The sequence below is a fragment of the Parambassis ranga genome, unplaced genomic scaffold (genome assembly GCF_900634625.1).
Source record: "Parambassis ranga unplaced genomic scaffold, fParRan2.1 scaffold_27_arrow_ctg1, whole genome shotgun sequence".
Taxonomy (NCBI): domain Eukaryota; kingdom Metazoa; phylum Chordata; class Actinopteri; family Ambassidae; genus Parambassis; species Parambassis ranga.
In genome coordinates this window covers 2,673,488-2,695,753 of record NW_021144800.1, presented here as the reverse complement: position 1 = coordinate 2,695,753, position 22,266 = coordinate 2,673,488, and the positions used below count along the sequence as shown (strand labels likewise).

Genomic DNA, 22,266 nt, shown 5'->3' with positions numbered 1-22,266 from the left:
TTGTACAAAGGGTCAATTGCAAGTCAATCAGGACTCACTACACTACATGAAGTGTACTAGTGAAGTATTGGAAGCATCAGACTTTTGATCTGAGGGTCCAGGGTTCAAGTCCCTGTTTGGGCAGAACACTTTGTACTCCCTCTTGCTTGTACTCCCCTTCCCTCTCTGTTAATGTGCTTGGACAGAGCTCTGTGAACAGCCAGCCTCTTTGTGTCTTGCCCTCCTTGTGCAAGGTGTCAATGGTCGTCTTTTGGGCAACTATCAAGTCAGCAGTCTTCCTGTGGTTGTGCAGCCTACAGAACTAGACTGAGACCAGATGTAACAAAATAATGTACTTCGCTATTTTTAACATCACAATTTGTTACTGAGTACACTTATTATTTTGAATAATGACCGGCCTTTTCTTAACCAATAAAGATACCAGTTACAAACTGACCAACATGGCTGACATTTGACTGACTGACTGACAGTCCGTCCTATGACAGCCAGGTGCACGGTCACTGAAGGGGACATCTGATTGGACCCTTGGACCTGATATAAAAACCGTGTGGTGTGAACGACGGTCAGACCCTCCTTCATCAGCTTACGAGAGGTAAGACCTGACAATTGATAACGGAGGAGATGAGGCTGGAGAGGGAGGGAGAGAGAGAGAGGGGGGGGAGAGAGAGAGAGAGAGAGGGAGAGAGAGAGAGGAGAGAGAGAGAGGGAGAGAGAGAGAGGGAGGGAGAGACAGGAGAGAGAGAGGGAGAGAGAGAGAGAGGGGAGGGAGGGAGGGAGAGGAGAGAGCAAGAGGGAGAAAGAGAGAGAGAGAGAGGAGAGAGAGGAGAGAGAGAGAGGGGGAGAGAGAGAGAGAGGGAGAGAGAGAGAGGGGGGAGGGAGAGAGAGAGAGGAGAGAGCAGAGAGGGAGGGAGGAGAGAGAGAGGAGAGAGCAGAGAGAGAGAGGAGAGAGAGGAGGGAGAGACAGGAGAGAGAGAGGAGAGAGGAGAGAGGAGAAGAGAGAGGAGAGAGAGAGGGAGAGAGGAGAGAGAGAGGGAGAGAGAGAGAGGGAGGGAGAGGAGGGAGGGAGGGGAGGGAGGGAGAGACAAGTCATGTTACAAGTTGGGAGGCTCAGGCATTATTTTATATCTGTCATGTCAAAGTTTATCCAAAATATTGAGTTGGAGTTATTAGTGTTTGTATTGCAGCAGTTTTAAATGGTGTTTTCCACTTAGGTCCATTAACTCCTATTATAATACTACATTTTAATATCAGAGCCATAACAACATGGAATCATGCATTTCTTAATGTAAGGGTTTCATTTGTGAGGACATGTCAAAGTTCATGATCATAAATTCAGCTTCACATTCTTCATTTCACTGCTTCTAAGACAAAAACATGTTCTGACCTGAAATCACAGTCAGTGATTCAAATGAAAGTGAAACATCATCAACATTTAAAGCACAAAGTTGAAGCTGCTGTCACTTCCACACACTCTGCTTCTACACACAGCACAGACTCACTGAGGAACCACGAGACCAGAACCTGAACCCAGCATGTAGAGGCTGAGTGAATGTGGTGCTGAAGGTGTGGAGGTGGATCAGTGTGTCAGAGGAGACTCTGTAGAAGGACAGAGTGCCAGCAGGACAGTCCACATACACTGCTGCTCTGTCAGAGCCAGAGGAGGAGGAGATGAATGTTACTCTGTTATTGTGACAGGACATAGTAACCATCATCAGAGCAGCTCAGACTCCAGGACTGATTGTTTGCTCCAAACCTGCAGTCAGCACTGTCTCCTTTCCTTCTGATTCTTCTGTAACTCACTGATATATAAACCCCTCCTCTCCACTCGACCTCCCAGTAACAGCGACCAGTCAGAACATTTCTACACAGCAGCTGAGGCCACCAGTCAAATCTGTCTGGATGATCAGGATATGGCTGCTCCTCCTCCACACATGTCACCTTCCTGTTGTTGTCAGACAGTTTGAGCTTTGTGTTCACTGAGTTTGTGTCGACTTCAAGTTGACAGAAATCTGATGGAGAGAAAAAGACACAGCTGCAGTTTATCATCTGACACATCTGATGGCTTCATTCTGTCTTTACTGACTGATGTGTTGTTCATTCATACAAAGTTTATCATCAGACTTTTTGTCACTAATGTTTGAATGAACAAACACACAACTATCAGCTTTGTGTTCAAACACAAACTGGATATTTGCAGCAATGTGAGTAAAGACAGACGACACATTTAGAACATGAGAAGAACAGCAGCATCAACTGTATCATTGGATAAAGAGCATCATCCAAAAGCTCCTTCATCAGAGTCTGGAGGAGGATCTGGACTGAAAGACCAGACTCAGACCTCCTGATCTATCCTGATATTGTTCCACTGTTACTATTGTAAATACTTATTCCGCTTCTGTATTATTCTCCTTCTTCTGGACACATTTTCAGCAGAACTAGTCCCACAGCTTTAATGTGAGCGACCTGAAACTGTTACAGGACGTCCGGCTGTACCGGGACACCTGTGCTATGACTTTTCTTTCCTCCACAGGTGCTCTGACTGACTTCTCTGATGACATCAGCAAAGATGGCCGCTCCCATTAAAAATGCATTGGGTTCATTCAAACCAATGTAACTTCACTGTATTGATCCATACACAGGCAGACACACACACACACATACACAACCATACAGAAACATACACAACTACACTCACACACACACACACACACACACACACACACACGCTGATTTTCAAAATAAAAGCCTCCAAATCATTACACACCTTACTAGGCCTGGTAAACAACACACAAGCCACCCAGAAATATGCAGACACACACTATACACACCTGCCAACACACAGACACACAAACATGGATTTTCAAAATAAAAGACCCTGCACAATAACAGGATATGGCTGACGTGTAGATTTTCAAAATAAAACACTTAAACATGTTTTAACATGCATTAGGGAGTGTCCCCAACCCCCCCCCCCCCCCCCACACACACACACACACACACTTACACAGACACACACTGATTTTCAAAATAAAAGCCTGTAATTCATTACACAGCTAACTAGCGCTAGCCACCCCTACAAATTATACATCAAATCGACCGGCTCGGTCAGGACTACTACCCTCTGAGGTTTGGTAGCGATCGGATAAACGGTGTTTGAAAAAATCCAGAAAAACTGCGATGGACCCTCCCCACAGGCATCAAATCACTGTCAAACTTTGAAGGCATGGCGTTTGGGCATGCTTTCACACAGAACCTTCATTCAAAGTGTAAAATGTAGATAAACATTAGACCTCTGACATATTGAGTCCCCATGTCTGTGCCACTTTTTGTTTTGACAGGCAAGCCACTTAAGCTGACCTAACCCCCCTCATAGGAAATAATGGGAAACTGGTGAGAGCCCTGACAAAACCCAGCTAACTTTGGAAGCCTATCAGTCTGGCATGCCTCTACACAGAATATTCATTTCAACTGCAAACTGCTCATAAGGAGTTGGACTTTATCATACTGAGTCCTCATGTTCATGTCTTTTACCAAACTTCATAAAATAGCAGCCAAAGTCACATCCACATCTTTAGGATTCCTCCATTCAGAATGAATGGAGAAGCTTGGGGCCTATTAAACCTTATATAAAACCAATCAGAAACACTGTAAAAGCATGAAATGTCATCAGTGGCATCTTTCACATATGCCGGTGATCAGGAATGAGGTTTGGTGGTATATAATGGGGCGGACCGGCAGCAGAGTGTGGGTGAGCGCGCATTGGCCCACTCAAAATTTCTTGTGAAATTTTCTAGGTTATATATACAATAGTTATTTCTATTTTCTTTCCTGTTTGGTTCTTCTGTCCTTATGTTCCTTTCTTTGGTTGGGATTGTTGGTGCATTATCATTGAGGGTTCTTCCTGTAGAACAGACCAAAAGTCCAGTTCATATGTTCACTGGGCCGAAGCCTCTGTCATAAAATCAATAATGTCATAATATGCCACCAGTACTGTTGTCCACAGGATGAAATCACACGTTTAAAAATGATTATTATTTATATATATTTAACATTTCACCACAAGATGGCAGCAAACATGGTCAAACTCTCACCACCCTGTGTTGCCAGTGATCTGTGTTTTTTTTATTGCCCATTTCTAAAATGGCAAGTGTGAGTAAGAAAAGGAAGGTTGACAGCGAAGGCCGAAGTTTCAGGACAAGTGGAAATGGAAGAAGAATGTGAGGGCAAGACATCTTGCACATTGAAACCTGTGTTGGAGCCAGACCTGCCCCCTTTACTGCAGCTGAGAGCCCAGTCTCTTCCTTCTCATCAGAGGTCCCTCGTTAATCGCGGGGTTACGTTCCAAAAATAACCCGCAAAAGGTGAAATCCGTGAAGTGATGGGCTTTATTTTTTACAGTTATTCTAGATGCTTTAATGCTTTAATGCTTTAATGCTTTAAGGCATTTGTTAAACAATCAAATCTTTTTTCCACCCAAAAAGCTATAGAAAGAAGGGAAGAAACGGTGCAGGGAAACATAAAGTGTTTGTCACGACCTGGTATTTTTGGTTTTGTTTTCCTTGTTTTGGGTTTTTTAGTTTAATCTGTGTCTAGTTATTGTTATTTTCCTGTTCTAGTGTTTTGTTTAGTTCTTGTGTCTTGTGCTTCCTGTTTTGTGTTTTACTTCCTGTGTTTTCCCTCCTTGTTGATCACCTGCCCCGCCCTCATGTGTGTCACCTGTGTATCGTATTGTTGATGCTTTGTTTTTTGTTCTCGCCTTTTTTCGCCATGTGCCGGGTTTTCTTAATCTAGTTTTGCCACGCAAGTTAGTTATGTTGGACTCTTCTCTTTGACCACACTGAGAGAGATTTTTGGTTTTTGCATTGTTTTGCCCTCCTGGCCTTAAATAAAAGACTCTTGAACTTTAAACCGATCTGCGTTCTGCACCTGTGTCCGCTCCTCTGACAAGCCCTGACAGTGTTTTGTTACAAATTGATTAAAAACTTTAAACAGAGACCCCGTGTGAAACTTATTTTGGTGGTAACTCGTTTTCTTAAACAGTGGCGTTTCTCGCCCTAACCCTAACCCTAATAATGCTGCTCACAGCTCAGTGTCTCAGTGTCTTCACTCTTCAGTCCATCAGTCCAGTCTGACCCTTTGGATGAGATTCTTTGTGTCTGAGTCCTGCCTGCTTTTGGACTGTGGAGCTGTTTCTTCCTGTGTTTGGACCTTTTCAACCCTTTGTGGTCTCTTATTGGATTTTGTCTTTTGTCTGCTTTGGTTGTCTCTGTTATGTCCCAGGCTGAGGGGAAACCCACACACAGCATGTCTGCACCTCCCCACTCGTCCCCACTCTCAGATCGGCAGCTACACAGGCTGGTTTCAGTGTTAGGCTGCAGTTCATGAACTCAGAGCTGAGCAGTGCCCAAACAAACACAGAGACACTACAACACACTAAAGCTCCCTAACAAGAGAAAAAAGGAAAACCAATGACAAAGCTGGAACCTAAAACTCCTGCTGGGGAGTAATAAACTCCAGTAAACACCAAAGAAATCCAACCGCCGAGGCTGCGCTACAACAGCTCTGATGGACTGATAGAACACTGACTCATGCACAATAACATGAGGAAAGACTGAGTCAAACTTACACTTCCTCAGCCCAGGTTTTAACCACTGCTCTCCACCATGCTCCACCCTGCAGGAAGAAACACAGTCAGAATGATTTTCTAACCAACATGAGTCCAAACTGCTGATCAACATGAAGCAGAGTTCCTCAGTTTGTCAGAGACACACAAACAGACTGAAACTCATCTGTGTCGACTCCAGAAGAGTCTCTCCTGATCTGCTCTGTGTTTATTCATGTCCTCCATTCTGTGAAATATTGCTCTCTGTCAGTGCTTTACTGTAAAATCCTCTTCATGCAGCAACAGTGTAGGTTTGATCTCAGCATTGTGCATTTATCCAAAGCAGCAAACAAGCCACACTGTCTCTGACTGTTTGTTCCTTTCACTCTATATGCAAACACAAGCCTGGTTCACATGTGTCATGGATGGAAGAGTTTCTGACACACTTCAAATAAATACATTCACTCATGTCTGTGTGTAGTTTTTACAGTGATAATATTGTAGTGTCTCCCTGCTCTCTGTCTCTGACTGAAGGAACTCCTCCTTCTACCATTGTGTTGTTGTCTCCTCTGAAGCTTCACATATGGATTGTTTCAGGAACATTTGTTTGTGGAAATAATTCAGTGGTTCTTACAGCTGAGGACATTAATAAGTAGGGCATCATTTAGTATTTGATCTGCACTAAGTGTGACTGAAAATCAGTCTGTTTGTATTTTGACATGAAGAACGTGTAGAAAGAAAAGTGAAGTTAACATGATGGACACTTAATGATGGAGGAAGATGAACATCAGGGATCAGTGATTATTTCTTCTCTGCAGTTTCAGTCCATCCATCAACAGCTGTGGATATATGAGCTAAACTGACAGACTGAGGAGGACTCATGCTCTGTGGTCTCTGTGTACCTGAGAGTCTTCAGACTACAATCTGGACTGTTGAGTAAAGCAGACAGCAGCTCCACTCCTGAGTCTCCTGGATGATTGTAGCTCAGGTCCAGCTCTCTCAGATAGGAGGGGTTGGAGGTCAGAGCCGAGGCCAGAGAAGCACAGCCCTCCTGTGTGATCAGACAACCTGACAGACTGGAGGTACAAAACATGTCATGAACTCAAGAAGAAAGAAGGAAAATCCAACAGATCTTCAACATGAACATGAAGCAGAATTTAACTGATGATCAAAAAGCTGGATCCTGACCTGAGAGTCTTCAGTCTCTCTAGTCCACAAGACAGCTGCTTCACTCCTGAATCCTGCAGGTCATTATTATTCAGATCCAGCTCTCTCAGACTAGAGGACTGGGAGCTGAGGACTGAGGACAGAGCTTCACAGCTTCTGTCTGAGAGGTTACAGCTGCTCAGTCTGAAAGAAATGCAAATTAGTTGTTATTAATGAATGAATGACTGAATACAAACCAATTACACATTTTGTTGTAAATAATGACAATAAAGATCTTTTTACTTGTGTAGAATTCAGTGCACATTAGTGTCAATCTAAAAGCCTCCACATGTCAACACATGAACTGCATGTAGAAAAGCTTCAAACATAATGTTAAGGTATGCATTTAAATGATCAACAACCAGAACCTGACCTCAGTGATTTCAGACCACAGTGAGCACTCTCCAGTCCAGCACAAAGAAGCTTCACTCCTGAATCCTGCAGGTCATTATTATCCAGATCCAGCTCTCTCAGACTAGAGGACTGGGAGCTGAGGACTGAGGACAGAGCTTCACAGCTTCTCTCTGAGAGGTTACAGCTGCTCAGCCTGAGAAAAAAAAGATTGAACACAAAGTCAATGTTTTGTTGTTCATATAAAAATCAACCATGTTTGAAATGGTTCATAAATCCACCTACAGAACTTTGTTGGAGGCTTTGACCACTGGCAGCAGCCTCAGAAGAGCCTCCTCTGAAGCAGAGTATTTCTTCAGGTCAAACACCTCCAGATCTTCTTCTGATGACAGTAAGATGAAGCCCAGAGCTGACCACTGAGGAGGAGACAGTTTATCTGTGGAGAGATATCCTGATCTCAGGGCCTGTTGGATCTCCTCCACTAGAGAACGATCATTCAGTTCATTCAGACAGTGGAACAGATTGATGCTTCTCTCTGCAGACACATTCTCACTGATCTTCTTCTTGATGTACTGGACTGTTTTCTGATTGGTCTGTGAGCTACTTCCTGTCTGTGTCAGCAGGCCCCGTAGAAGAGTCTGATTGGTCTCCAGTGAAAGACCCAGGAGGAAGCGGAGGAACAAGTCCAGGTGTCCATTTGGACTCTGTAAGGACTTGTCCACAGCACTCTGGTGGAGATGTTTTAATTTAGGTTTGTCTCTAAAGACTTTAGATCTCACAGGTGTTCTTTGTTGTTCCAGCAGGTTGACAGCAGAGCTGATGAAGGTCAGATGGACATGAAGAGCAGCCAGAAACTCCTGAACACTCAGATGGATGAAGCAGAACACCTTGTCCTGGTACAGGCCTCTCTCCTCTTTAAAGATCTGTGTGAACACTCCTGAGTACACTGAGGCTGCTGTGATATCGATGCCACACTCTGTCAGGTCTGACTCATAGAAGATCAGGTTTCCTTTCTGCAGCTGATCAAACGCCAGTTTTCCCAGAGACTGGATCATCTTCCTGCTCTCTGGACTCCACTGTGGATCTGTTTCAGCTCCTCCATCATACTTGATCTTCTTCACTTTGGTCTGAACCACCAGGAAGTGGATGTACATCTCAGTCAGGGTCTTGGGCAGCTCTGCTCCCTCTCTGGTTTCCAACATGTCCTCCAGAACTGTAGCAGTGATCCAGCAGAAGACTGGGATGTGGCACATGATGTGGAGGCTTCGTGATGTCTTGATGTGGGAGATGATCCTGCTGGCCTGCTCCTCCTCTCTGAACCTCTTCCTGAAGTACTCCTCCTTCTGTGGGTCAGTGAACCCTCTGACCTCTGTCACCACGTCCACACAGTCAGGAGGGATCTGATTGGCTGCTGCAGGTCGTGTGGTGATCCAGAGGCGAGCAGAGGGAAGCAGCTTCCCCCTGATGAGGTTTGTCAGCAGCACATCCACTGAGGTGGACTCTGTGACATCAGTCAGGGTCTCATTGTTGTGGAAGTCCAGAGGAAGTCGACACTCATCCAGACCATCAAAGATGAAGACCACCTGGAGGCGCTGAAAGCTGCAGATTCCTGCTTCTTTGGTTTCAGTGAAGAAGTGATGAACAAGTTCCACCAAGCTGAACTTTCTCTCTCTCAGCACATTCAGCTCTCTGAAAGTCAATGGAAATGTGAACTGGATGTCCTGGTTGGCTTTGTCTTCAGCCCAGTCCAGAGTGAACTTCTGTGTTAGGACTGTTTTCCCGATGCCAGCCACTCCCTTTGTCATCACTGTTCTGATTGGTTCCTGTCTTCCAGGTGAGCCTTTAAAGATGCCTTCTGGTCTGATGCTTGTTTCTGGTCTGTGTGCTTTCCTGGATGCTGCTTCAATCTGTCTGACCTCATGTTCCTCATTGACCTCTGCAGTCCCCCCCTCTGTGATGTAGAGCTCTGTGTAGATCTGGTTCAGAAGGGTCGGCTCTCCTGCTTTAGCGATCCCCTCAAACACACACTGGAACTTCTTGCTCAGGTTAGACTTGAGTTTACGTCCACACTCTGCAGCAGGAGTTCCTGAACAAACAATAAATGTCATTAATAAGTGAACGCTACAATAAATGTGTCAAATTAATATTTTCTGTCTCCATGAAATCTGTTCATCAGTTGTAGACAAACAGTTTGTGTTTTCAGTCAGAAGAATTCACAGATGTCTGCATCATATTAACAGCAGAGTGTGTAAATGTAAACTTCATTTCCTCTTTCCATCATGTTAAAGCTCTTCAAATCCTCTTACTGCTCTGCAGACGCTCAGCCAGCTCCTCCTGCTTCATCCTCCTCAGGAAGTGCACTGTGATCTGCACTAATGACTCTCTGCTGCTCCTCTGCTCTTCATCCTCCTCATCCTCCCTCTGACTCTCTGAGCATTCTGGGTAATCTGGACTCAGGAGCTTCTGGATCTTCTTCAGCTCATCCTTCACAAACCTGACAATGTTCTCCTCCAGCAGCTGGAACAGAACAACAGAGTATAAACTCTCAGACTTTGAGGAGCAGAATAACAGTTTAGTGTTTCATGATATTACAGCTTATGTTCATACATGTATTACTTGAATCTACAACATTAGATATGAAGTGTTGTGTATGCACAGCTGCTGTAGTTATAAGTATTACTACCACAGTTCTGTCTCTGTGAATGCTTGCTCAGGGGTCAGGCTCTGGGTCTCTGTAGAGCACCAGGACTGTTGTGTTGTAGTTAGAAGCTGTTTGTACTCACCATAAATATGGCGTCCTGAGCAGGAGTCTGAACACTGGGTTGCTGCAGTCTGTGACAGAAACATCAGCATTTAACAACACAATCACTTCACTAAGTGTTTTGATGTGTTTTCACTTTAAACAGATACACAACAGTCAACAGACTGGTGACAAACAAGCATTGTTGTATTAAAAATGAAAACTATCTCAACTCCACACATCCAGCTCATGTTGAACCTGTTGCTGCTGCTTTAATGACTGAAGCACAGCTTTAAGAGTTCCATTCCACTTCCACTGTCATCATATGTTCACATTGATTTAGACCAGGGGGGTTCAATTAAAGTCCCTGAGGTCCAGCTGTTCACATTTGCTCCAAGTCAAAGGTCTGAGCTGATGTCTAGCTTGTGTCTTATTAGCTTCCCCTATGTCCACATGTTCATGTGTTTCAGTAATATCTATTGTCAGTTTTCAATGCAGGAAATGTTCACCTGGGGCACAGCTAGCTCTGTTACCATGAATAAAAGTAGTCCCAGGCAAATACATTGAAGGCCTTTATTTCAGATTAAAGAAAACTGAAACCTCAGACTGAAATAAATACAAAGTGCAACAGTCAATGGACTGGTGAAGAAAATTAATTAATACACAAAATGTGTGTATTAAAAATGAAAACTATCCTGACTCCACACTGTTCAGCTGCATCCAGCAGGTTTGTAATTTGTTCTTCTTCACATATTCTGCTTTAATGGCTGCCAGCACAGCTGTAAGAGTTCAGTTAAATCTTCCACTCATCATGTTTCTCTTTCTTTAACATTAAGCGATGTGCAGCAGGATGGGTTTGTAATGAATCGCAGTCAGACAATGTTGCAGTGTGATGATATAGAGTCTATATCCTCACACTGCAGACCTTTGTTATTTCCTTTACTTAAAGCCTTCAGAAACCACCATGAGATGATAACATGACAACATAAATACATACTGATACTTTCTATTATACATCTACAAACACAGACCTGCTTATGGGTCTTTTACAGAGCCAAGCAGACCCACATGATCATTGAAGAACTCTGCTAAGTTACAGAAACAGGACTTAAAGTGGTATCAACATTTTTGAAATGTTCACTTTTCATGGACACAGAGCTGGATCAGTGTCCATGATGGCCACTACAAGAGACTGAACAACTGTTATCACACAATTTATTTGATCACAATTTGACCAAATTCAACCAAAAACACCAAAGAACAGAAGCCACCTTAAAGTTCTGCACAGGCTGTGTTCAAGTCAGAATAATCAGCAGTGTGAGGTACGTGCAAAAATCCAAACCAGGACCCTGGGAATCTGAGGAGGAGGAGACTAGCTCCTAGCTACATATAGGCTGACAGCTACAGTCGTTTTGGGAAGTTGGTCAAACTTTCTATATTTCTGCATAAATATGACCCGAAACACGATCAATGCTGAATTCTGCAGGCCGACAAAACATAGCTGAGCTGAAAAATGCATAAACAGCTAGCGATTAGCACAATGCTAATTTGCATTGAAAAACCCATAAGGTCGCTAGCGCTATTAGCGTCACACTTTTAACCCGTTTTCTTAAACTTAAATAACTTAAAGTGCCTCCTATGAGCGCATGACGTAAGGTAAGGGCTTATGAAACATAATACTTACAGACAGATATTCTCAGACGACTAAAAAACATGTAGCAGGATGAAAAAACACAGCAGAAACTTTCCACTTGGCTCTGGAACCATTATGCTACTACGGAAGCCTCGTAGGACAATCTCAACTCAAACATAGAATTTTGGCTGACTATAGGGGGCAGCACAATAATATTTACATACAGTGTATGAATCTATCATTTATTTAAATGTTTTATTACTGAAATGTCTTTCCATACTTTGTTTCAGTGGGCTGCCTTTCTAGTACAGTGAGGCAGATGTTTAAGTCATGTTTATGCAGACATATAGAAGATTTTAAATGATTCATACACTTTGAAGCAGCACTGTAAATATGCATTACTCTGTGCTACAGATGCTCCAAACCATCAACCACCTGCAAACAGACACATACAACCCCAAGAGTCCAGCAGAGCTCATCACAGCATGGAGACACTTCCAGAGTGATTCTTACCTTTGATCATCAGATGGCTGATCAGCTTTGAAATTAATGGGCTCATACATCGACCCATCACTTTTCATGGACACACAGCTGGGTCCAGGTCCAGCAGAGTCTGCTCTCACATCCTGGATCCTGAGAGAATCACAAACACTGACTCTGAGCTTCTTCTGGAAAAATGATGCTGAACATCATGTTACACTTTAAATGTTTAATAATGATGGAAACAAACTGCAGCTGTGACATTAACTCTGACCTTTGACCCTCAGATGGATCAACAGCTTTGAAATTAATGTCCTGATCCTTTGACCAATCACTCTTCATGGACACACAGCTGGCAGGTCCAGGTCCAGGTCCAGGCCCAGGTCCAGGCCCAGGTCCAGGTCCAGGCCCAGGTCCAGGTCCAGCAGAGTGTGCAGTGTGCTGCTGCTTTGTTCTTGAACACACAGATGTGTGAATAATGTGAGTGTGAGCTCTGACATGGAGAAGAGTCATGGACAGTCAGAGACGGTCCTCTTACCTCTGAGCTTTGGTCCGGCTCTCATGGTCCCCACACAGAGGGCTTTTAGAGGGAGGGACTCCCTCCTCTCTGTCCTCACACTGACTCATAGCAGAGCTCACACCTTCACATAAACACAGCAACATGACACAGAAACACACAGTCAGCATGTTGTTATTGATCCTTCATGTAGATGCTAACAGGCTAATCATGCTGCTAGCTTAGCATCAGAGCCTCAGACCAGGTTTGGTTCTCAGGCTTTTATTTTGGTGAGTCTGTAAACACACCAACATCTCTGATGCTGTTATTATTGATGTCACATGCTGTAAGTGGAACAGTGCACACACACATTCAGTGTTTGCTTCAGAATTCTGTCACTTCTCTCCATGTGTGAACATGTGAATAAATGAACATGTGTTCATGTGTGTTTCTGTCACAGTGTGAACAGACTGAGTGAAGCACTGAGACCTTCCTCTGTAACAGTCTGTGGACTGTTTTCTATAGAAAGGACAAACACATGAGCAGCTACTGTCTGAGCTCTGAGGACTGACACACTTCTCCTCATGGCAAATATTAGATTCACATATTTATGAACCCTTGAAGAGAAAATGTTTCTTCTGATGAGTTTCAATCATCGATATGAATTCATGAAAAATAAAACATGACAAATTGATGCATTTATAAATGTTTTAGTTTTAGTAACAAGAATCATCTGAACTCAATTCAACCAGATGCACCTGAACGCACCATGAACTTTAAACCAACCAAACTTACGTAATGCGGCGCGCGGCTGTTGCGCAGCACAGGGAGTGCTTCACCTCATGTAATGAGGTGAATTTATAACTTTTGACTTTATGTGGAGGAGGGATTGATTTTGGAATGAGGAGGCTGCAACCTGCGATGGCACCACTAGATGTCAGCTTTCCACAGCATTGGTGGTTCAGTGGTAGAATTCTCGCCTGCCACGCGGGAGGCCCGGGTTCGATTCCCGGCTAATGCAATGACCCTTTTAACTGAGGAACATGTGAGGGGACATATATTCACCTTCACATCTATGCTGTTGTTCAGCATGTTGTTTTTATATGTGTTAACAGACCTATCTGACTTCTGTTAACATCACTGTGACATACACACAGAGGCACTACACTTCACAGACGAGCTTCAGTGGTACAGTGCACATCACATTTGAAACAAGAGCACTTACCATCACTGGTAGTGAAGGTGTCACAGGAAGAATTACTGTGATGTTTTACCTTTAGAGCCTTTTTATAGAACACATTCATTTGATTTAAATTAAGAATGTTTGTTGGTGCAGTAGCCAGCATGAGCCCTGTAGATGTCTTTATTTAAAGAAGAAAAAGAGAAAAGACCATGTTTCACCTCTTTCTGAGCCTTGTTAGTGCAGTAGGCAGCGAGTCAGTCTCATAATCTGTAGATTGTGACTTCAACCCTCACAAGGGGCACTTGTTTTATAGCCAGAATACAGATTACAAAGAGCACACTGTATATTTACATGTCATCCAGGTCATATTCATAGAGACCACTGAAGCAAGGCTGAAGCTGGGCATTGTTGGGAGCCAGTGTGCAGGGCAATAGTTGCTAGACAGCAAGCCTTATCTAGACATGGAGGACAGTCTCCTCATGGAGGACAGTGATATGCAAAGTGCTCAATGACACAATATTATAACAAATACTTATGAGACATTATATAAGAAAGACCAGTGCATCATGACTTCAGCTCCATTCAAAGCTTTAGGAGGCTTCATGGCCTCCATCACTCCATAAGACTGTTCCATCTGTTCTGCATCTCTGACATGTGCTGGGACGTGGTCGCTTGGATGTTTCACTGCAGCTCATCTAGTAATAATGTGTAACACATATATGAACATCAAGCTGATCATGTCATGCTAAACTGAGTCCTTGGAAGAGAAAACTGACATGTAACAAATAACAATTTCACTTTGTAGATTACAGCAACATGTGTTTACACCAGAATTGGTCCATGCTCTCTGTTTCAGTTAACCTGTCCGCACAGAATTAGTCTCTGACACAACATGTAGAGCCCGGATAGCTCAGTCGGTAGAGCATCAGACTTTTAATCTGAGGGTCCAGGGTTCAAGTCCCTGTTCAGGTGGAAAGCTTTGTTCTCCTGTGACACAGTTCTAGGATGGCCATGTAGCAGCTCAACTTCCCAAGAAGGAGACAGAGTTGGATGTACCATCTATGTAGATGTTTTTTAGCAAGCACATAACAAACATCAATAAATGATACATACATACATACATATGTACAATAAATACATGGAATTCCTTTTTATTAAAAGCTAAAAGCTGGTTTAAAACTCATAACTAAAATTGTCCTTCCCCCTGCACCTATTTCCTGAGTGGACTGGTCCGGAACCATAAATGCCTGCTTGTTCCAAGAGGGACTCTTTTGACTGTCACCCCTGGCCACAACACAAGGTAAGAGCTCACACACCATCACACATTAACAATAAACAATCATTAAAAACCCACAATCCGATCATTGTATAGTTAATTCAGCATCTGGTTCTTGTGTCTTACAGATAATACCTACAGCTAGTGATGGGTTTTCAAGGCTTTGTTGAAGCTTCGACACCTGATTCAAGAAAAAGGTTCATTACTCCAGGCTTCAATGACACAGTGCTCGAGTAGGACATCTAGTGGTGAATAAAATGAATTGCGGTGTGTGTTATTGGTTCATGGATCGTTTGGCATTTGAATATCCGTGCAGTCTCGTTCGACTACACTACATGGCTGACACAATAAAATACATTAAACTTTCACTTTCACTGCACGCAATTGTTACAAAGTTACATTTGAAGTGGATACATAATAATTAGGGCTAATCAAACATCATGATGAATCCGATTAAAATGTTTAACACAATTAAAGCATTTGCGGCAGAGAACAAAGCTGGATGGTGGTGTAGGGGAATCATTGTCGGTTTGGGTGCGAGAGGGTCCGGGTTCAAAACTTATGATACGCGAATCAGCAAGATGTCCTCCACACACACACATGCAAGAGAAACGTGATCAATAACTTTTCTTCTACTAAAATGTACACAATGACAAATTGCGATTATTAACTGCGTTTAATGCTATGAAATTCTTAGATATAAATAATAAAAAATAAATGTGCATCGTTTGCATCCAAGTAATATATTTAACTCATATTTAAAGAATCTCAAACTGATAAATGTATCAATGTATCTAATATATTTCACCATCTAACTGATTGATCTATTACTATATATTGATATATAGTCATATCCCTGAACACACCCGATCCCACCAAGCGATTACAACAATAAATAATTACTCTATGTTGCTGTGTTTTTATTTTATCAATCATCCCACTGCCACTACACAAACAAAAATCATGCTCCCTACATGGGTTAAAGGTGAACTAAAAAAAGATTAACTGTGCTACCACTGCTAACAGTAATGAAGAGGCCCTTCATTACGGGGGGGACACCTTCTGTGGGTTGGTGGTGAAAAAAAGTACATTAGTATATTATGAAATATAATAATATGAAGTAGTTGAGATTTCCTGCAGATTTTAACAGGTTGTTAAACTATTTTAGCTACAGAAGTAAACACTGACTATTTCAGAGACAGATTCAATAAACACTCATTGATTTTAAAACACGGTGACAGAAACTAATTCCAAGTGAAACAACAGTTTTGTCAAACACACTGGTGGCACTACACTAACAGATGATACAAAACCTCCATATCTGAGGCCTTCTCTCATTTACAGAGACAAAACACTGGCAAATCTCCCTCATGTCCACCTGATAGAGTTTCCCCGTCATCACTCACCTCAGCAAGCATACTTTTGAATTAACAACCAATATAAGTGAGCTTTAAATATATATATCATCAATGAAATAACATCAGCATGTTGATTTAACACAGTTCTCTTCATCTGAGTTTCAAAAAGTTGTTGGACCATGAACCAAACTCTGCTTAATGCAGATAATACAGAAACACTAACAATACTAACTTACAAAAAGATGCATGTCTTTATTTTTATTTGCTTATAAAACTGCTGAATTCACAACAAACCTTGTGGATGTGTTTATAATGATGCACTGCCTCATCTGCTACATCAGTGTTTCCCTGTTCATATAATGCTCCACTGTGTCCTGATGGTCCATCACATGTGTTTTATTCTTGCTGATAAGAATAGGAGCAGGTGGCTGTGTGTAACAGGAGCTAACCTGGCCTTATTACAATATGGGTTAATGCTGAAAACAACTCTAACTCTCCGTGTCTTTGTTAGGAATCTCCTCATGTCCATTGTGTGTGGGGAGGGAGCAGAAAAGGCAACAACATGTCGTCAGACACATAAAACCGTCTACTGTAACTGAAGTAAACAGCAGCTTCCTCCCAACTTTTCTAAGTTTCTTTAACATCAACCTAATGTCACCTGGGGCCATGTGACAAACAGTCAGGCTTCAGCATGAGCTGGACTTTGTGGGATGACACTGACGTTACCTCCTCCAGCTTCGACCAGCACCGACGGTTCTCTTCACTGTGTTTTACGCTCGCCCGAAGAAACCACTGGCTTTGTTAGGTCTGTTACTATAGTAACGGTATTGCAGCGCTGTGGTAACCAGGAAAACTGGAGGATCCTCAACCGTTGGTAAATGGGACCGTCTGGCCTTCAAAGCACTTCCTGATTGTGGCGCGACGTCATAAATTTTGGTGGCAGTGTTTCCACCAACAGGAGACCAGCTGTTGAGGAAGATTTATTAAAGCTGCAGATTCACATGAGGTCAGAGATCAATTCAAAACAATAAACAATCAATCCCTGCATTATTGTAAACAAACACAACAGCTCTGTACACAATCAATTAAACTAACATTACAAATGTGCAAATATTGATCACTTGATAACTGATCTCCCAGCCATCATTACAATCAAACAATAATCCCGTCGTCTGTGAAAACGAAGCAGAACAGTGTGTTCAACAACTACAGGCTAAAGTCCACTTTGCACATTACACAGAGTGTAAGGCCACACAGGTTGGGAGGAAGAGGAGAGGTGTATGGACCAACACGTTTTCACTCGACCACCTTCAGGTCTGGTCCAGGGTCCTCTGGGCTGCTCAGAGAGCAGATCTCTAGACAGTTGTTGCTTTTGCTGCCCTCCTCTGGACAGACCAGACGGTGTGATTTGCGGTCGGCTTGTCTTTGTTGCCACACGTAAAGTGCAGCAATCATCAGGGCGCAGATGCAGAGCACCAGCAGGAAGGAGACAGCCACCATGTGTGAACACATCCTGGAGGATGTTGAAGGGAAGCTGTTTGGGGGACTTTGCTTTGGCAAAGGACGTCCACTTCCTCTGCAGAGTCCTCTGTCCTCCCACATCGTCCTGTAATTGCACACACAGGCATCAGACTGTAGCATCAGATGACATCACATCCTGCTGTCACTTTTTATGTTACCTTGCAGACTTGAGACACACGGGAGATCTGCAGTTCGTCCAGGAAGTTAAACTCTTTCCCAATTTCACTAAAGAAGAAGTAGAGTTTCTTCTCGGCTTGGTCCAGAGACGAGCCGACAAACGATGGGTCTGAAATACAGGAAGTGATGAAAGGAAGTGTCATGTGGTCAGAATACAGAGAAAAGAGATGTGAGAGCATGTGATCAGCTGACTCAGCTGAGTGGACAGGATACATTTTCTTTACAGAACCAAACTGTCTCAATCAGTGTCAGTGAACAATGAACTGATGGTATCAGATGATAGATCTGATATCTGTAAGAAGACTAGTAGAACGTTCAGACTCAGAGGAAGTGAGTCACTGTTCTGTGGCTTGAAGTCAAAGATGTGACATGAGTGTTTCCATTGTTTCATATTTCTGTGTTGACGACCGAGTGATGAGGCCGCTCTCTCACACTGAGCTGAGACAAACTGTTACAAAAGTTCCGTCCCTCCCCTTTGTGCAGGTTAGCTAAGAACGGCTACCTGGCTGCTCCTATTTCACATCACACTTGGTTTGAGTGAAGGTGGAACAGAGCCGCTGTGTCCAGGAGTCTGATGGCGGCAGCTGGACTCAAGGATGGTGTTTTGAAGACGTTTCGTCCCCCGCGTCGCTTCTTCGGTCCTGCTGCTGTTCTGGTGTGGAATCTGAGTTTTTATGTGTTCAGGACCTCTGTGGGGGGATCTTGACTCACATGACTAAGATCCCTGTTGTTGGTTAATGGTCAGTTAAGGACCAGACACTGTGCAGGACTAGTTGACGGCCCCATTGTGTTAGGGTTTGGATGGGGTGAAAGCTGCTGGGCAGGTGTTGACAAAAGGACCGATTGTGTGATTTAAAGCTGACCCAGCAGAGTTGATTTACTCCTGGTCCTCTTTGAAGACCAAACCGCGTGAGACCTTTTCAGACCAGGTTTTGTTCAGATATCAGTGCTCTGCCTCACATAACTTTAGCAGAACTCAGATGAAGAATCATGGCTGAAACAGCATTCTCAGTGATTTCTGCTCTCAACAGATCAATATTTTAATTCAGAATGATTGATCCTCTTTGGCATAACAATACAACAGCAGACAACTCACTGAGTACATTCTGGCAGCTGAAGACACATTAGACAGATGAAGACTGTAGAGACACAAAGACAGACAGGTGCTGCTGGTAAGGCTTTCAGTTAACTTCAGAGTCCAGCACAGATCCAGGAAGTGTCTCAGCAAAGGTGGGGAAAGGTCCTTCTAACTGAAAAGGCTCAGAGAAAAAGAAAACATCTAAAACATCTCACTTTCAATAACGTCTATTCATTTCAGCAGCTCAACTTCTCCCATTCATTCTAAAATCAAAACTTCAGACTAAAGATTTTTCACCTTTCAGCCTGAACCATAGAAATAATAATCTGATTACAATCTGATGAAGACTCAGTCTGTAAAGTAATCTGATTACGATCTGAAGGACTTTGTGGGCAGCTCTCTGTGAGTCATCACATGACTCCATCTGTGAGCAAGGCACTGACCCGAGGCGTAGCTCCAGGCTTTGAAGTGACATGATCAGTGCTGAGGGGCTGCTTAGCAAGGCACCATTGTTTACAGAGCAGCGTTGAGGAGGATTAAATCCAATGACCAAGCATCATCTTCATCTTCATGGCCTCCATCTTAGGCGCTAGACGGTGGAATGGGAGGAAGAGGAGGCCGTCTGCAGAGACACACAGTTGAGCTTTAAAATGTCTTTCTCTCCTGGTCTGGAATGAACCACTGTACCTGTTAGGAGAGGCAGCTGGTGCAACACTTCTGTGCCGCTGGGGTTTGATGTCGGAGGCGTAGTCGGGGGGCTGTAGGAGGTCGGGGTAGCAGGCCGGGGGAGGCTTCTTGGGCAGCACCGGTCTGAGTGGAACCTGATACCTGAAGAATTTATATGTTTACGCTATATCTAAAGTGGAATCTTCATCAAATGTCATCAACCATGATTAGTCGTTCAAATAGCTGATTAGTTTTGTTGATTGATTAAATGGGTCGAACTAACCCTGAGAATTTGTAGTTCAGGGAATGTTATCAGAATCTACATAAATCCAGGACCTGACGCTCACCTGTGTCCCTGACCAATCAGCTTACACCAGATTTCAGGTGAGTTCAATAATCACAGTGATCAACCACCTGATCACATTACACTGATCAATCAAGCGGCTTCTCTACTCAGCACTATCAGAGGCTGCAGCCAGAGGCAGGTCGTACCTGTCCAGTTGTGCAGGGGTCAGACGAGTCACACGAGTCAGTGATGAACCAACCAATAAACCACTATAATTCCTTGGAAGCTTCCCACAGGTGAGCAACCACAAGGAATCATGTATACTGACAGTCAAGAAATGCACCAACAACCAAGTTACATATTTGCTGCTGATAGAAGGTCTTAGGAATCAGATGGGCAAGCTTTATTCTACTGTTATGTAATGTATACAATGAAAATCTGACACAAATGAGGGCGGGTATATTGAGTCTGTGCAAACAAAGAAGTTTGTTCCCTGACATGAATGAATGTAACTGCAGCAGAGTAAAGATATCTTTGCTAAATTAGTATAATGTTAGGCCAATCAAATTTCATGATAATGTAATCACAAATTAAATGTAGATTTCCTTTAAATCCAATTATGAGACAGCTGTATTATTCAGAAACAACAGAATACAGAACAATCACAGTAGCACCAAAGGAAAGTGACTGAATGAGATGCCCTTTACATTAAACTGTAACCCGGAACTGTGTCACACCGTTTGTTTGTCTAATTTACAGACTGGCATGCCGAACATGTACCCACTACCACCAGTGTAAAATGCTCTGGACAGAAAGTTCCACTGAATGTTGGATGTGATGAAAGTGAGTGAGCAAACACTGGTGGTCTGGTCCTGACAGACCTGTAGATGACTCTGTCAGAGAAGAAATCACAGCGCTGACTTTCTGGGTTCACCAAGATCACTCTTGCAACTGCACAGTTGACCGTCTGATACCAACGTACATGGGGGTGGTAACAGAAATCCAACAACAAAACACTTAGAACAATGTAACTGTATTATTAAGACCACATATTGTACGACGTCTCGTGCCTTTTTGTTGAGTCGTCTCTTCTGTTAGAGCTGATGACCTGCTGTCTGTAGCTTCCATCTGCCCCTTCAGGTACACCTGTACACATGATTTATGGAGTGTCTCAGCTCATTCATAGTAGCCTATATAAAACATCTTTCTGTGTGCTGTTTACACCATCTCTTGCCTCTTAGTGTCAATCTGCGATGTTTAGTAAACTGTGGATCTGTATAGAAGTTACAAAAATGCTTTTACCATTTCCAGAGGGGTTTAGAGAGGCAGCCAGGCTAATCACTGGATACACGTCTATCGCATCCCTCTTCCCGTGTATGATAGCCAGCGTTCAATTAAACATTTGTGACAGTGTGTATGTGACAACAACAACATCAAAATGGATATAAACTTTAAGTGGCTACAGAGCAGAATGAAAGGTATTACAGGAGCACAGAAACAAGAGAGCAGAGGCTGTGTGGTTCCCTTACGCTCTTTGCAACAACAACCACCTAATCAAAGGCAATAAGCTCTGACAACACCCAAACAAACTGGGAATAGGGTTATAGAATAATTATTGTATGTTTCCTCACTGTAACGCTGCTGTTAGTAATAACAGTTTCTTTGGCGGACCTTGAAGTTTCTATGCCCTATTACTCAACACTGTGCTCTGTTTGTACAAGGAGCCCTGACAATCAGGCATCTCTGCCACTCCCTACGTATTGATAATAATGCCGCACAAACTTAATCACAGTACTCATTTTGAATGTATACAAGACCTGAAAGAATACAAAGCTCAATCAAAATCAGCAGCACACCATGCCAAACACATACTGGTACTCACACTCAAAACTACACTGAATCTCTGAAACACATGCTTATCTAAAGACACCAACCTCTCCTTCTTAATTATTATTAATTAATATTATGATTCATTTTCTTCTTTTTAATGCGAAAGAAGAAAAGAATTCTAAGAAGAAGAAAAGAAGAAAACAAATCTGTCAGGGCACAGTTACATTTCCATTCAAACAATATAAAAAGCACTACTGTTTCCATTACAGCTGAAGGTTTACAAACCATGTACAGAATCATTGTATCATTTAAAATAACACAACATAACAGTTGTGGCTGTGTTAGTAACTTACTTTGTAGATGACTGGCTCAGAAAATACTGG

The 22,266-nt window shown here is 43.0% G+C and overlaps 1 long non-coding RNA gene across 1 annotated transcript; it reads right to left on the bottom strand.

Annotated features, from left to right (window-relative positions):
* Positions 1-9,942: 9,942 nt before the first annotated feature.
* LOC114430740 (uncharacterized) lies at positions 9,943-12,345 on the bottom strand. Its single transcript, XR_003670015.1, has 3 exons — positions 12,287-12,345; positions 12,046-12,165; positions 9,943-9,991 (listed from the first exon to the last, which is right to left on the bottom strand). It is a non-coding gene; the product is annotated as an uncharacterized LOC114430740 (long non-coding RNA).
* Positions 12,346-22,266: the final 9,921 nt, after the last annotated feature.